We start from the raw sequence: 17279 nt of genomic DNA, 5'->3' as shown, positions 1-17279 counted from the left end.
TTTGTCATGCCTGAGACAGAAATCAGCAATTTCTGAAGCTGTTTCTATATCTCTATTAAACAGTTGAGTCTGAAAAGGGAATCCAGAACTAACCTGAATGCACACAGTCAGGAAGACAATTCTATGGATGGTGTACTGCTAATAGCTTTGCAGGAGCTAGCAGGATAAACTCATTTCTTTTGCCCAAATTAACTTTTGGGAAAGTCTCTGACATCTTGGCCTGAACACCTTTGATTTTTGAAAGGGAGCCTGCCTTCTTAGTGGGGCTTCATTACCTGTGTTGCTGAAATCCTCCTATTAGGAACCCTTTTGGAATAATGCTTACAGTCTCCATTTGCCAGCAAAATGGCCCATTTACCTCTATAGCAAGGAAAGATTGAAAAAAACCCAAACAACCTCATAATCCCAGAGGTGATTCCATCAAGCAACACTTAATACCAAGTTAACATCAGGTGTTTTCTAACTTCTGTGTCTGCAGCCAGGACAGCTGTGCTGCCAGTACTGATTTGGGGCTGAGGGCAGCCCCAAACAGCCCCATGAACAAGAGTCATGGGTTCTGGCTGCACCCAGCAGTGAGAATTGAGAATTTCCAACATGAACTTGATCCCCAGCCTGCTAAAGCTAAGGAGAGAACTTTGATGGGGCTCAATACACGTTCTGAGGGAACTTCATCTGTTTTCTACAAGAAATCCTGGGACACCAGCTAACAAACACTTCAGTTACATGCCAGGATTTCTCCAAACATCTTTCCAAGTGTTTCTTTACATCCTGTTTATGGCCCATTACACTCTCCTGTGACTAGGGCTGGTAGAGCAGCTCCTACATGGTCTAATAGTTTCTTGAGTACCTTTCCTGTGCTCTTACATATCTGCAGGCATCCAGGCACAATGCAGCAATTGAATATAACCATTATAAACACAGTTCAATTCCTGACCAACCCTCAGCATGCACATATACATTTGCAAAGCATTAATGGCATGGTAAGCTAAAAACAACCATCCCAATAATATCAGCCAGCTAGGCAAGATCTACAGATGCTTTCTGTTTGCTTGGGATATTTTACTGCTTATATTATTATGTTTTTATGTGCACTGCTCCACCAGCATGCAGGAAATATTGTGAGCATGTCCGAAATATTGTGAGCATGTCCACAACATAAACTATTTTAATTATTTATTTACTGAGCTCTGAGATGGGGGAGCTTTTATTTTTTTTTTTTACTTTTTAAGGCCTAAATACATTAATATCCCAACTCTTCATTTCCAAGACCAGTGAAAAATATATTCTTCAGATTAAATCAGTCTTCTTAAGACTAAATTTAATTTATACTGATATAGTAGGTTACATGATTAATCACATTAAAAAAATGCTGATGAATACAGGAGACAGCTGTTGGACAAAGTATATCTTCTCCCTGTCTTGTCACAGGCCTGTTTACTGAGAAATACTGAAGCAACAATATGATTGCACTATTGTCCAAATATATATTTACTTAAAGCAGCTCTTCTGTATCACAATCTACCCCTTTTCTGGTTTGAAAAACAGAAACAATAGGTTAGGTGGTCTAATGAATGGAAAAACATTTCAATTGGTATTACTTTGTCATGTTCAGTTTACCTCCAATGAGAATGAGAGCTCCAAAGTTTGCAGAACCACAACTTCCACTGAATGGGTGATCAGGGGTTCACTCATCTATCCCTAATTTACAAAAGTTGCAGTGCTGATATTCTCAAGGAATATCAGATTTTCGTACCTATCCAAGCTCAAGGTAGACAGACCTGAATAAACAAGGTATCACGAGTGGGTTAAGTAGTTCAGTCCTTCAAAAAATAAGGATCATCACACTGTTGAGACAAGGTCAGATGCTTTACATTTTCTAGCAACAGCGCAATTCTTAACTATGTTCTTTGCTTTTAACCTTCACCCTTGCCCTTATTTGTGTAACATACCCCCCTTATAGCCATGTTTTTCTTTTCCAGAGTGCTCTCATTGAAACAGATTTAGGCCGATCCTGAAGAATTTAAACTTAGCCAAAGACATAATCTATAAAGTAAAATGCCCCCAAGGCATATCCCACACTGTGGCCCTTGACAAGACTGCTGCCAGAATTTCACTGTTTAAGTATGCAGATTCTACATGAGGAAGAAAAAGAGATAATGTGTTATGGGTGTTATACAGGACAAGGAAAGATGCAAAGCAATAACCAGAATGTGTTCTTCTAAGGGAAGGTCCCTTTGAAATCAAATCTAGGAAGTAAAAATTAAAGTGAATATGCTAGTATTAACTGTATAGGCTTTACACTCACACTATCATTACCTTCAACTCTTGGCTCCTTTTGCCAGCAGCTGGACTGAGATAGGCACCCAGAATCTGATTCCTAACCAGTGCACAGGGACAGGAATCAGGGGAGCTGAAATGGTACCAAAGGCTTCCCAATTTCAGGACAGTCTAAGGGCCATAGAATTATTTAGGTGGGAAAAGACCTCCAACATCGAGTCCAACCTTAGACCGAATACCACCATGTCAACTAAACCACAGCATTAACTGCCACATCCAGTTGTTTCTTGACCACTTTCAGGGATGGGGGCTCCACCACCTCCCTGGGCAGCTTGTTCCAATGCTTTACCACCCTTTCAGTGAAAAAAATGTTCCTGGTGTTCTTGAACCTCCTGTGGCACAGCTTAAGGCCATGTCCTCTTGTCCTGTTAATTTAATTTTTTTTTTTTTCGATTACACAGATTCGGTGTAATTCCAATGACACAGTAGCTTAAGCACCATCTAGGAGAGCCCAAACACAACCCAACATTTTTGCTTCACAGCATAGCTAGACTTTGAAATTTGCTTTTGTTTCACAGTTGAATTAAACACTGCATTGCAAAGTTACCCATGAAACAAAAATAAAAAATCATTTCAATCAATTGAATGTTGTTTTGACAAAATAATTTTGTTTTGATTGCTACTTTCAGTTTTGATTTAAATTTTATATTAGAACATAAAATACATTTTTCAAATAAAAGTTTGAAACAAATGCATTTCTGCTCCACAAATGCCAGAAAGCTTTATCTGGAAATATGAATTGTAAAAACAAATAAGAGTCCTGGAAGTATTGTTTTTTAAAATGAACCAGTATTTCCACAAAGAGCATATGACTATGCATTTTTTTAGTGCTTCTAGTCCTGACCTTCAGTACACTTTGGTGAGCCTCAGAAGCTTATGATACCTCTGCAATACTATCAATATATCAGTGAGAATCTAATTATTATTAATAATCCAGCTGGTATGCTGTTCTTGTCCAAGAACTGGTGGAGCTTACGGATGTGTGAAAGGTAAGAGGCTTTTTCAGACAGCTGGTTATGTAACAACTAACACACATCTTACTGGGTTGAGTACCATTAATTACTGCTGCCATTTGGGGAAGCATCAGAACCAGTGCTGAGCAGGATAAAGCAGTAGACTGAGAGTCACAGAAAGTCCTGCTCCTACAGAAGAATCTGAAGTGAGGAGAAATGAGGGGAATGCCAGTTTTTTTGGCTCTGCCCTTTAACCTTAAATCTAACTGGTAGATAAATGTAAGAGCAATTGTGATTAATATGATATATAACATCTAAAATTCATTTTTCTTTAACTGTTTGCTTCACCTACTAAGAAAGCTCTTGATCACTGCTCATGCATTCGTAAATTACTAAAATGCAAAATACCATGAAGTCATGTGAAGCTCGACTGAAACTGTAAGACAAATCCTGGCCTAAACAGGGAGGAACTGAGGGCTTTCACCCAGATCAGGTAGCAGCAGGAGTGCCAACACATGACACTGTTCGTTTAGGAAGACCAGAAGGAGATCTGAAGCACATAAAGGCCTGTAACCATGACAGCTCATCATTCCCAGTCATCCCTGGCTGTTTCAGCATTGAGATGCTTATGAGAAGTGGTTGTCTCTCATGCCATTTTGTGAGAGGTTTTTGGAAAATAATCTCAGTAAGAACCAAAAAAGTTTTGTTTCTTATAAAGTGAATTTCTGAATGCAGTCCTTGGCGAAGAAGTATTATAACAACTGTACTTCCTAGTTCCCCATAAAAGCATTTTTAACCAGAACTTGACCCTGTCATTACAATATCAGATGCCACACTTTGCAAGGCTGAGATGAGCAAAGTCTTGGGGAAAACTGTTGGGATTACCTCACTTGAGGGCTTTTTTAGGTATTAGATTTGGGGAGAAGCATTTGGGGAGAGATAACAGTGGCTAAAATAAAAGGAGTTTGGTTTGCATATCCTCACCAATAGGTTATTACCACAGGAGAGAAATATAAAGCCTTGTTCAAAAGCCTGAACTACAATTAGCTCTAACAGAGCTTTTCCTGCTGCAAACCAAGCAGATTGTTGAATTTTTGCTCTGCATACTGGACCCATGTGCTGACACTTTCCACAATCTGAAAGGAGTTGAAAACTCTCCCCTTCATCTTCTGCGTGCCTGCAGCTAAGGCTGCCTGTAACCCCTTCCTAACAGTGAGATTTCAGAGGAACTGCCTGAGGAAGATGACTGAATCCCTCACCCTGCACAAAATAAAAATACAGATTTAGAGATCAGAGAAAACAGGAAATACCCAAATGCATGTTCATGCCTCAGCATCCTCATCACTAGCAGTCCATGGTCCTCAGGCTTAGATCCACATCAAGTGAAAAAGGTTCCCTTTACAAAACAGTGCCTCTTCTGAATGAGGGACTTCCAATCTTTTTACCAGCAGCTTCCCTCTTCCCTTAGCTGGTCTTAATTATTAAAACAAACAAACAAGAAAACCCCTCCCTCTGCGAGGCATCTCTCCACTCTCCTCTTTTAACTTTCCTTGTGTCTCCCTTCATGCCTCCCTAGGTTTGTTGTTTTTAAGCCCATGCACTAATACCTGCTCTCTTTGGTCTTTGTCTTTTTTTTTTTTTTTTTTTTTCTTTTTTTTTTTCCCTTTTCTCATTCTGTTTGCTTAAAACTCCCAGCCCCAAAAGCAAATTTGGAGAAAACTGGCTTTCTCTAGTTATCCCATTGTTCTTCTCAGGCAAGATCTATTTCAGATGTTTCTATTTCAAATATTTAATGACAGACCTATTCATACAAAGACATGCCAACACCACTCCCCTGTCTCTTTGGCATGATGCAAAGCACAGAAAAAGATTGTCACAAGATACAAGGACTCTGCTAGTCAATAAAAACAAGTTCAAACTCATAAACAGTATGTAGCAGATTCCATACATTGTTTCCCAGAAGCACAAGCCTGACAAAAAGCAGTTTCAAGGGAGACCCCATGGGACAGGCTCATCCTTTTAGCACTACCACAGTGGACCTTGGCTGGCTTCCCTTCCAAGGGGACCTGCAGAGAAGCCAAAGACTGTATTGAGCCTTGGAGAGTTAACTTATTTTTGGGGTCTTGTCTTCACTGCAGTGTTGTTTGTAAGTACAATGCTAATGTTGCCCCCAGCACAACTCCCACCCACAACAGAAGCCTCTTGCTCAAACTAAGTGCTATTTTAACTTGACTCTTTGGCCTGAGAACAGATTAGAAGTGGCAGCCCATGTGTTGTAGTTACCAGTGTCAGTAACACAGTGGGAACTCATCAGTTCTCCAGTTATGGGTTTAAACTGCTGCTCTAAGATCCTGCCTTGTAGCTGGGATCTGGACTGTAATCTCAGCTACCTACATTACTCCCAGCTACCTACATTAAGCTCAAGGGTAGAGCTGATGCTCTGATGTTAATAATCTGCTTCTCCGCTCCTCTGTCTCTGCAGTACATTCTGACAAAGAAATACTCCAAATTTGCAGAAGAAACCGCACGTCCACAAGTCAGTGTCGGACAGAGAGCACTTACAGACACCAGTCTGTAACCCTGCTGTAACAAGCTGAGTCAACACAGCTAAAACAATACCAGTTTTAATCACTTTTACCCATTACCTCTCCCTACCCAGGCTATTGTTTGGAGTGAGGATGGCTTTTTGCAAGTCCCTTAGAGTCACCATCTGTGAAACACAGCACAGCTGCACCAACAGGCAACGTGAACACAGATTTTAGCTTTGTATAAATAGCAGGTCTTACATACACAGTCAAAAGCATTTTAAGGCACAAGTGGAATGAAGAAAGCAAGCTAAGATGTCCATAGAGTCAGCTGCTGTGTGGCAACTCCAACCTCTTGCATGTTGACTCTTACCTACATAATCCTTCTCTTCACTCCAATAAATTGGCATGAGGTGAGCAAATCTAAGTACTGGCAACTAATAAAAACCACCACAAAAGTTGCCATATTTTCATCTGAACATCTCATGCTCTACTTTATTTTCAGTCTCCAGGGCTGTAACCCCAGCTGGTAGTTTTAATTAGCCGTGATTGTACTTTCACAACAAAGTAGACCTTCTCCTTGGGCATGAGAGACCCCTTCCACAGATGACTGTGGATTATGAAGAGACAAATTTTGGGGATGTTGGGCAGGCAGTTTTCTCATATCACATATCTGAAAAACTAGCATCACTCTCTGGCTCACAAGAGGACTTGGCAGCAAGTCAGATTATGACTATCCAGAAGACTCTTCCCTCAGAGTCAGAGTAGTAAGACACATAATGGAAACTTGCAACAAAGCATAAATAATTCTATTTAGAAGTCAATACAAAATTGTGGACTACAAGGCCAGCTGCAGGGGCTGTCTTTTTCTTGTGATTTTTGAGCCAAAACATGGGATAACATGGCAAGCACCATCAGACTACATAAATATCTACTCTTTTGCTTTTCCCATTCTGTAGCCATTAGCTACATTTGCCTTACTACAAAACTGCAAGTGCAGTAGGGTTTTAACAGTCTTTTTCCTCTTGTTGCTCTGGGATTTTTCCTTTCTTGGCTCTAACTAGTTGCAACCAGTTGTGACTAAGTCGTTATCCCTCTGTGCAACTCACAGCAACTAAAAGAAACCAGTGTCATTATGCAATTTTCAAAAAAGAAAAAAAAAAGAAAAAAGAAAAAGAAAAAAGAAAAAAAAGAAAAGTTTTATGGTTAATTATCCATGGTCTATTTACAAAATAAATCAACCCATTGTGCACCACCAGGATTTGTGGCCTCATTTGAACTTTGCTTTTCATTAATCACTTTAAAAATAAAAGCTAACTAGTTTTTGTTTCTTCTTTTTGGTTTATTACTTGCATCTGGGTATAAATTGTAAAAATGGTGAGAGAACAAAGTATGGATTATTCACCCTCAGTTTCATGACTTACATGATCTCAGTCTCGTCTTTCTCCACGTGCCTAAACAGATGCACAGTCCAAAAATTCCAACATTCTGTAAGAAATGTAATCACAAGAAGATTGAAATATTTTTTTTTAACTCACACTTAGAGTATTAAAAAAATTGCAAAAAGCTTGCCTTAAGAAACAAAAAGGTGGGCAAGCATCTACAAACATATTTAAGCTGCTGAAGGAGGCAAGTGAAATTACTCATGTAGACATCTAAGTAATACACAAATGTTTGTTAGAGCTGAGTACAAGGCTATTTTGTTTAGACAAAACCGACTTGCAGGCAGGCTGGAGAAGGCAGAAAATGGATATCTGATTTCTTTACAGTGCTTACAATTTATATAAGAAACCAGAAATATTTTTTTTCTGAAAAATTTTTAATTATATAAGAAGTTTAGATCTTGTCCCTATATGATGGCAGAGAGCTACTGAATTTCTGAAAACTAGCCAATGGAGAGGCAGGCAAAGGACATTTTTAGCTGCTCTGTCAAAAAAACCCAACTAACTGTATTAACACTTATTTCACTCCAATAGGAAATAAAACACATATTAGCATAAAACTGAAATTCTTCACTAAGAAAGATTGAACAATTTATTTGTCTCCACTATGAACTCTTCAAGTAAAACTGAAAAATAAGAAAGGCTGATAAACAAACGTGATAAAAGTATATACAATGACAGGTTACAAAATGTCACCCCTCCTTTTTTTTTTTCCCTTTCATTTACCGCTCACTCTTAAGTGTCCTTTGCCTTACTATGACAAACAGAAAGTCACTTAATCCCTAATAAAATGCTACAGATAAAGTTGTGCTGTCTGGAGGTTAAAAAATGTGGATTTTCTGCACTCAGGAGTACAACTTTTTATTTCTAAACTCCTGAGCTGGATGCAAGTATAAAGATGACTAAACTTACCCAACAGGTATATTTTAGAAACTGAGATAAAGAGTTGACGCTAAGAAATTAGATCATTAATACTACGTATTATTACTAATAGGAGCTCTGAAAGACAATTTTTGCGTGCCTGTTGGTGTGAAAAAGAATTGTAGAGATTTAAAAAGTTAAAGAAACCCACTGCCTCCTCCTCCACTTTGCAGATGGCTGAGATGCTTTAACTTTCATTTCCAAAAGTAAATTAGCTCCTACTTAAATGAAAGTCAAAATTTAAAGCTGCCTCCACCTGATTGCAAAGCACAGCAGCCAGGCTGGGAGAATGGATTGGCCTTCAAAGAAAATAAAAGCCTTTTTAAGCGACTCCTCATACGAACGCCTGCCCTTGCAGCAGCAAGCTGTGGCCCTACAGCCGCTTTCCATTATAAATGCTAAATTGGGAAATGTTTAACATTCTTTGTTTAATCTTTGCAGTATAAAGGAAAAACAGCTGATTCTCAGAAACATGACAGCCTGAGCAGCCATTAGTGATCTGCCTCCCCCTTGCTCAAAGCAGAACAGGCCATTTCCAGCCTCAGCAGCAACTGACACTTTTTAATCAGGAATGGATATTTAGATGGAACCTGGAAGATGAGATTGAAACTTTGCCATTTTTTGTTCCAGTGGTGTAAGGGGCATAAGGCAACCATGACATTTAATAAAGAATGTGGGTAGACAAACAGTGTAAGACATATATGTAGAGGAAACTATGGACAAAGGTGGTTTCAGATGCTTTCTGCACTGTTTTCTGTTAATATCTTTCCACAGTCCTTCCATGAAGACGAGCATTATTATTTATTTTGGTTTAAAACATTACCAACTGAGTGCTTTTTTCTCTTGTTCACAGCACAGTCAAAGCAGAGAGTCCATCTATTCTGCTGCAACTAGTCACATATAAATCAGCACAAACTCAGGAGAGAGCAGCCCTCTCTGCTGCTTGCACAGACAAACTCTCTTTGCATCTTGTCTCTGCAAGAACTTCCCTAAAGGGCTGAGTTTCATCACGCATCTGAAAAGTCACACAAGTCAGGGGTTTCTTCAGTTGAAATGATGAAGTAATACCTCAAATCGAGTCCCCACAGAAACTGAACTAACCGAAATAGTTAGGTTTTTAACAAGACTTTACCCTGGAGCACACTTTCCAGATCATCAAGTCCAGTTCCCTGCTCTCTTCTACTACAGATATTAAAGGTCACTTCTTAAAGAGTTGTTTTTAAGCCTCTGCATCAACAAGGTGAAGAGAGCTTAAACATCCTTCCCACATAGCCACCAGCATTCAGTGGCTGGCAGTCAGGAGAGCAGACTCCCAGGGAACAAAGCTATGGGCAAAGGAGGATGTGCTCCTTCCCCACAGGGCTTCTGACAGACAGCACGGAGCATCCTCTCGTGGGGCTCACACTGAGGGAGGCACTCAGCCCAAACAGAGCCCTTGCTTCATTTAGTGACAACAAGAAAACATTAGCCACAGTGCAGAGGAAAAAGCAAGGAGCATCCAGGTGTCCACCCTGCTCGAAGCACTGCACACATCCCCATAGCTCCTCCCCAGCCCTGGATCACTGATCCTTCCCTGCAGGTCCCAGCCCACCTGCACACACCGGGTTAAACAGCAAGGGCTGTTCTCTCTGGGAACAGGTTCTCTCTGGGAGGAATGAACCAGCTGCTTTGTTTGCTGTGAATGTGGAAGATAATAGCTCTGAAAAGCAGGACTGCAGGAACATTCAGTGCAGCTAGGCCTGATACTTTTGTTACAATTACTCCAAAAATATTGCTTCTTGCACCATTTCCCAGGGACTTCTGCAAGGCAAAAAGACCAGTGAAACTACTGAAGGCACTAGCAACGAATTACTGATAGTGAAGGACACAAAATTGTCATAAACTTCAACCAAAGTGTGAGAGTTGCAAAAACGACTGTTCTGAGGAAGGGAGGGAGGGGGGGGAGGAAACCTTGCAGAATAATTGCTAGATAAAAAGCCTACCATAGCTAATTCAGCACATTGCTGGATACAGCAAAATAATTTAGCTAGCTATTTTTCAAATATACCCAACCCCAACTATGTGTCAGGGAAGAGAAATAATGAAATTTTAAAATAAAAATTAATATAGAGCTCTTTTCATTTTTGTTGTTGTTTTTAAATCTTTAGGGTTCATATTTAACCTTTTCTCTAAAATAACAATCTTGAATTTAAGAAAACTAAGGCACAGATCTTCACAGAGACAGGACTCAAACAGCTTATGTTTAAAAATAAAATACCAGAGTCTTTTTAAGTTGCGAAGTGAAGACTTATTCATTAAAACTGAATATTAACATCTCATTTCAGAAACTGTTCAAACCATCCCTTTTGCCTATTTTGCCTATGAATTTAGGCAGACAGAAGTTTCACAGGTTGCATGTCTAGCATCTGGTCAAGTCAAATCACCCTCTCCTCCATAAATTAAAATTAGATTTCCATTCTGCAGAACACACAATATTCCCTCGTTCTGGTTTCTGTTCAACCGTGCATATATAACCAGAGTTTTAGCAGCAGGCATTTACAAGGGTTTTTCCCTTTTTTAATTAGAAAATACTCAGGAAATAATTAAATGTTTGTTTGACCATTAAGGGAGGTTAGTTTCTTGACAGTAGTCCACCCAAGCATACAAAGCAAAGCCGGGCACTGAAGACTTGGGAAGTTAGGGGTAACCTAGTGACACACAGAGAAATGTCTCAGTGACTGAAAAGCAGGCAGATGCCTTTAAGAGGGAAAATTGCTTGTCTGCCATTAAAAGTTATCAGGTTTTGTACACCTATTCCAAATAAGCCTCCCATTGCAATCAGTGCTGACAAAAAACCTACAGACTAAGACTCTGAAAAGACAAGCAGAAAGTAATTTTCACTCAAAGACAAATGATCACTCTTTTGATTAAGTCAAACACTGGACTCATTACTGAGCATGTTCTCTATAAAGTTACACCATTTACATCTTCCAAGCATTTCATAAAGGGCTGACAGGTATGAGGAACACCAGGATATGGGATTTTAAGGAGGTTACTCCCCTCTACTGCATGCAATTATATTAGAAACTGCTATTGATGTGTTGATCCAGCCACACCTTACAACTGCATAGGTTCTCAGGTCCTATAATTACTATAGGATAGTCTTCCACAATTTAATCATCTGGTGACCAGGGTTATTTTCATTTATATATTATCATTACATTATATAGGGTTATTAAATCTTATATATGGTTGGTGCCCACAGCTTGGTCTTTGTGGCAACACCAGCCTGAAATTTAAATAATTTTTTAACCTCTACAAATTATTTCAATGCCTTCTCTCTATGTATCTAAATTGATTTTATAAACATTAATAAAATACGTTTAGAATATTTCTGCAGGGCACAATAAAGCAGTACCTGCTGCTATAATCCCTAAGTGATTCTTTACTGCAACACAAATGGAGGCAGAAGAAGTTTTTATTGCCCAGAGCCAAAGCAAGGGCTGGTTTCAGAATCCAGGTGTTCCAATGCATTTTTGAATATATGTGTACTCCCCAGCAGCTTGGTGAAATATACTTACACAGCTTAAAATATACTTACAGAGCTTAAAATATTCTACTTCTTGTTTTCACAAAACCCTGTTTCATTTAAAGTTTGTCTCAGGGATCACTGTTGAAAGATGTCAGCATCAAATTTTTTTTCTATTATGCCTGAAATGGGCATAATTCACACTCAGACTCATTTTATGGCTTTTTTTTAATGCCAGAAAAACACTTTAAAATAACTGAGGATTGAGCCCTATAACATTATAATTGACCTAATAGACTCCTGACATCATATCAACAGAATTAGTAGCATTACACTTGGGAAGAATCTGTCCAAGAATGTGCACGCAGACAAGAACGATTTGTAAAGGGCAAAGGAAAACAAACCCTGACACAATGCTTGCAGCCACAAACAGGTCAGATCCTCAGAGGATACAACAAGGAATAAATTGGTTGCAATAGCTACAGGAATAATTTCCTCCTGTAGTATGAACAGAAAAAAAAAGTATGAACTTTTCTTTAGTACTGACCCATTTCTTCCCTTTCTGGAAGCCTAAAAATTAAAAAGCCTTTTTAAATTTTTTTTTCTATTTTATTATTATTTTAGCAAGGCTAGATGTACTTTTCCCTGCATTTGACGGAAGTAAATTAAAATACCCCAACCAATCCCAATTAGAAGACTCTCTGGATCTTAATGGACATGAATCACTTGAAATAGAAATGAATAAATAAAGTTCAGCACAACCTAAAATTTCACTATTCTTGTGCACTTGCTGCTGTTACACAGAGACTGACCTGACACTTGCATTAAGGTCAGGAGAGGAAAGGGAAAAAGCTTTCATTGTATACATCCAAAAGTTGGAGGGAGGGGTAGAAGAGAGAGGAGGAGAGAGGCAGAAACACTGTGCAGAAGCCAGGGATGTTCCAGAGCACACTGTGACAAGAAAATACTCAATAAGAATTCCTCCAGCCAAAACCAGATCTTAAATAGATCCATTGTCTTCCAGCCTGAAGCCCTTAAAAAGGCTCAAAATTAAAGTCTGTGCTGTGGGCACCCAGTCGTTCTTTCCTTTCATCAGGATTTGCAGGTTTTAATACAATCTGTCGTCAGGAAAAACAGTAGAGCTCTACAGTCCAGAGAGGTAACAAAAGCGAAAGGCAGGCAAGAGTTACATAACTGGCTTTTTACATAAATATTACATTGAGAAATATTTTGCTTTTCAGAAAGGAAAAAAAGATTAAAATAAAATGCTCCAACTAACGTCAGAGAATTCAATCCAACTTCACTTACTCCTCGCCCCACTTTCACTTTGCAACATGTACCGAAGAGTTGTAGTGAGGTGTTTCTTTTTCTTTTTTCATTACCACCGAACAAATAACCAATTCAGCCTTAAACACTTCATAATAGATTGTCTTGTATTACCTGAGAAGTGCACCACATCATGGAAGCTGGAAAAAAGTCGTATTTTCAAGCATAAGCAAGCCTGCCTTGCTTATCTGCAGCACGGGGCAATTAGAAATGACCATGGATGTTAAACAAGCTCGCCTCTGCACAGTCTGAGAAAAGGGAAAAAAACCCTGCAAGTCTCCCCATCTGTTATTTCCCTTTTTTTTTTTTTTTTTTTTTTTTGGCTGTAGAAAAGCAAAATTATGCAAGAGCTTTTGAATGTAAAGGCTGTGTGTGCTTTTTTCCCTTTTTGTCTCAGCGTACGCGGTATGTGATATTGCGTAACCGAGCACAGAGTGGGCGGCGAGCATTTACTATTGATTTACACTACTCCTCACTGTGAATTCAGAGCTCCCAGGGAGACACACGTGCAGAGCAACGTAGAGAGGTGAGATGGGCGCAGATTTAAGGTATGAGCTTTGGAGAGAGCAAAGCAGGTAAAACCAGAACTGCGCCTTTCTGAACTAAACATACTTTTTCCAGCCTTTTGGTTTTTATGCCCTTTGGTAGAACAGCAGATGCTCAACAAAACCCACAAACCCCTCCGTCCAAAAGGAAGGTTTCCTTCTCACACACCCATGCCCAAATCTTATTAGAAACTACAAACCCCAAATTAATGCCATTGTGACACTTCTTGTGCTGGGTATAAAGATAAGTAGCAAGCTCTTATTGACCATGAGGGTCATTAAGGTTACAAAGACAATTCTTTTTTTAGTAATACCATACATGAACTTTTTACTAACTTCTTTAGGACCTACAGGCTTGCAGGAGCACAGAAATCATAGACACTATGCACAGTATGCAATACAAAGCCTTGGGTTTTTTGAAATGATTGGGTGACATGGAAACATGAAAATCAGAGACCGGAAACAAGAAAGTTCAACCTATTTTGCTCACTTATTAAGCCTGCCAAATATTCATGTTGTTCTTTCTTTCCCACAAGCACATACCTGGAGTCATCAGTTTAGACAGACAGGCCTCTAGCTCATTAATGAGAATAATTTTGAGTCAGTAAGTGAGAATCCTCTCATTCCCACAGGTGAATGCCCATAATATTTTGCTGAATCCTTTTCCTCCAAGGGGAGACATGGCTGTCCAAATTCTGCCTGCTCCCCCTTAACTCTAGGTCCTACAAAGCAAGGAAACACCACCAGGCTGGAACAACATGGGATTTCTGGGCATCCATTTTTTTAAATTCATATTGGGTTGGGGATTTTTCTAATAAAGTCAGTGGGATTCCAAAGCATGTTAACATAATTTCTAGAGGATGCTGAAAGACTGAAGAATAAAAGGCAGTTTATTACAAGCCACAGCAGACACTGAGCCTTGTACCAGAAATGAAACTGGGTGTGCTGATTAAAAAAAAAACAAAAATCAATGCTCTTAAAAGGTCTTTTGCATTATGTTTACTGGAAGACACACATTCCCCATATTACTTTCTGCAAACTGTGTTTAATGGACAAAATGTTTTTTCTTTACAGATGTGACATCAGACATTTTTACAAGTCCTAAAATAGCAACCCAAAAACTCCATGAAGGCAACTCCAAGAAAGGCAACACCTATTTTAAGGAAATTACACAGATATGCAATGTTTCTGACTATTCTGTTTATTTTTTTTCTTTTCCCCAGGTCCACATCTACTAACATTAACTATAGTACAACTAGCCAGCATGCAGCCAGGATCTCTGTGAGGATGTTAGGAAAAGAAAACATTCATTCACTGTCTTGCACATGCTTATTCATTTTCTTTGCACATAACTGGAATTGTATTGAAATTATCCAGAAAAGTTTTACACAAAAATTCATGTACAGCCTAACTAGTCTGATTCATCTTAAAATAAAAGTGACCCCTAAAAGGAAAAGAGTACGGTCTTCATTGGAAGGGACTTAGTCATGCAACCTGCACTAAGCACTTACTAATACAGATGGGGCCAACTCACAACATGCTCAGGCATATTTCCTTTGCTGGGGGAAAGAAATGAGACACAGAAGGCAAACTCTATTTCCCTGTCATGCAGTCACCAGGAACAATGCTCCACAAGAAAACTTTGAGTGGTGCTATGCATGGCGAATCCTTCAAGAAGGCTGAACCAGATGACCAGCACATCAAACAATGAAAACCTGCACTCTGCTTACAAGACTGCACGTGAAAAAGAGCACATTTTTCAGCACCATTTATACACCTGAAGTCAGTCTGTATGTTTAGTATATCCTCATCTTATATGCTGCAGCTTTAAGGATGTTATATAAAAGAAACACAGAAAGAAACGAAAGAAATAACAGCTAAGGCAAACCAAGCTCAGATATTGATATGGGCAGCTCCAATGCTGCTGTGCTTGCTTTATCATTATCCAGAGTTGTTAAGCACTGTCCAGTCCACTTTTTAATACTGTCCAGTATTTTTAAGCACTTGTTAGCATGTCAAATTATAACCAACTAGCTGTGGATTCTACAGATCAGGTTCAGGGATCTGAATCACCTAAAAATATGAGGATAGAAATTAGGGAGTACAGATCTGGTATATTCTGTTCTTGAGGGCTATCAAGAGAAGCTGACAAAAGTTTACATCATAAGCCACTTGCCTTCAATTACACAAACATGTTGGAAACTTCACTACGTACATTTTCTGTTCTTAATGCTTACCTAGTCTTAAATTTCAAAACAAACGTTCATCTGTTTTGCACATAGAGAATGAAAAAAAAAACCCCAACAAAAAACAACCAGAGATTTAACAGAAAGGGGCAAAAAGCAAGCTTAAACTATCTATAGAAAAAGCACAGAAAACAACAGAAAATATGAATGGAATTACAGCTTGTAAAGTCAATACTGGCTAAATTCAAGTTTCAAGAAAAAGCTTCCTACTATGATGAAAATACTGAAGTTTTTAAAATTCCACACATCAAAAAAATCCTACCAGACCTTTCATGAATACCATCTTGGGTACACACTTAGGTCAGAAAATCCTAAAAAAGCCCTATGTGTGTGCTAAAAAACCTGCTGTATTTGTATCTAACTGCATATTACATTCTTTAATGTCTCTGATAGATGTTCTCCCTAGAAGAGAACATAACTACAAAGTAACATTATTTTTCACTATGTCAGACAGCTGGTTTGGATAGATTTTTTGGGTTTTGATTAGTGAAACACATTAATAGCAGATGCCATTTGCATGTATCAAAGATTCTATAGCTCTGTGTTTGCAGGAAAACGATGTGACTTCTTATTAAAGACTATCATAAGGGAGAAACTAAGGTTATAAACAAGTTATTACTCCAGAATTTCATGATTTTGCATGTAAGCTTAATGTTTCTCAATACAGATTCTGTCTTTTTAATGACTGTAGGAGGAGATAAGCACAGTACTAGGTTGCCATGGGCTTTTAATGGCAAAATGAATAATAAAAAAATATTAAAATGATAGAGACAAAACCTAAATATACTAGAGATGCTTGCCAACTGTTCCTGCTAGTTAAAGAATCAATAAACCTTTGCAGACCTTGTGCAACACGACTTTACTTGCAATAAAAGTAATTCACAAGAAGTATGCTTTTCTTGGCAATTTACCTTTACTTTTCTCCTACCGACTTCTCTTTCACATGAACCTTTTGGACTCCACTGTTTTGGAATGACCATGACACAGCAGAAGTTGCTAAACTTTCCCCACCCCTCAACTAACCTATTAAACATGTGTAATGGCATGATTTCCTAATGGTTCCTACAGACTGACATTTTTCCAAGACGGTTTTAGTCAACATGAATGGCAGTAAAATTGGCAAAGACTCAGAAAGCAAAGTCCAGGGAGACTAGCAGAGAACTCAGTCAGAAAAAATGGTCTCTGGATATTTTTGCCATGTCTGCCAGAACCAAAAGAATAGAAGTTATGTCAGTGTTTCCATAATAAACATCAGTTTTCAAGATTATAACTCAGCTGCAAAGATCTGATCCAGACTGAAATCAACACATGCATGGTTTTAGATCAAGAGCAATTTTTCTGCTTTAAACATATATTCCCACTGCTGAAAAAGCAGTCTAATATTATAATTTAATCTGGTAAGGACTTACTAATTTATCAGAATTAGGGAGAGGAAGCAGAAAACAAAATTCAGAATTCACAGTAAATGCTTTCTGG

At 38.7% G+C, this 17279-nt stretch overlaps 1 protein-coding gene across 15 annotated transcripts in view; it reads right to left on the bottom strand.

The window, feature by feature from the left end:
* Positions 1-17279, bottom strand: part of ZBTB20 (zinc finger and BTB domain containing 20) — a 473676-nt gene that overhangs the window by 222157 nt on the left and 234240 nt on the right. For 3 of the 15 annotated variants that reach the window (XM_085070912.1, XM_085070920.1, XM_085070947.1), the window contains exon 5: positions 7240-7303. The exons of the other annotated variants lie outside the window; for them this stretch is intronic. The gene's annotated coding sequence lies outside the window, so the exon portion shown is untranslated. The remainder of the gene's footprint in view (positions 1-7239; positions 7304-17279) is intronic. 15 annotated transcript variants of the gene reach the window in all.

This window comes from Lichenostomus cassidix, chromosome 1 (genome assembly GCF_008360975.1).
Source record: "Lichenostomus cassidix isolate B80296 chromosome 1, HeHo_3.0, whole genome shotgun sequence".
In the NCBI taxonomy this organism is placed as follows: domain Eukaryota; kingdom Metazoa; phylum Chordata; class Aves; order Passeriformes; family Meliphagidae; genus Lichenostomus; species Lichenostomus cassidix.
This window is presented reverse-complemented; position numbering and strand designations above follow the sequence as displayed.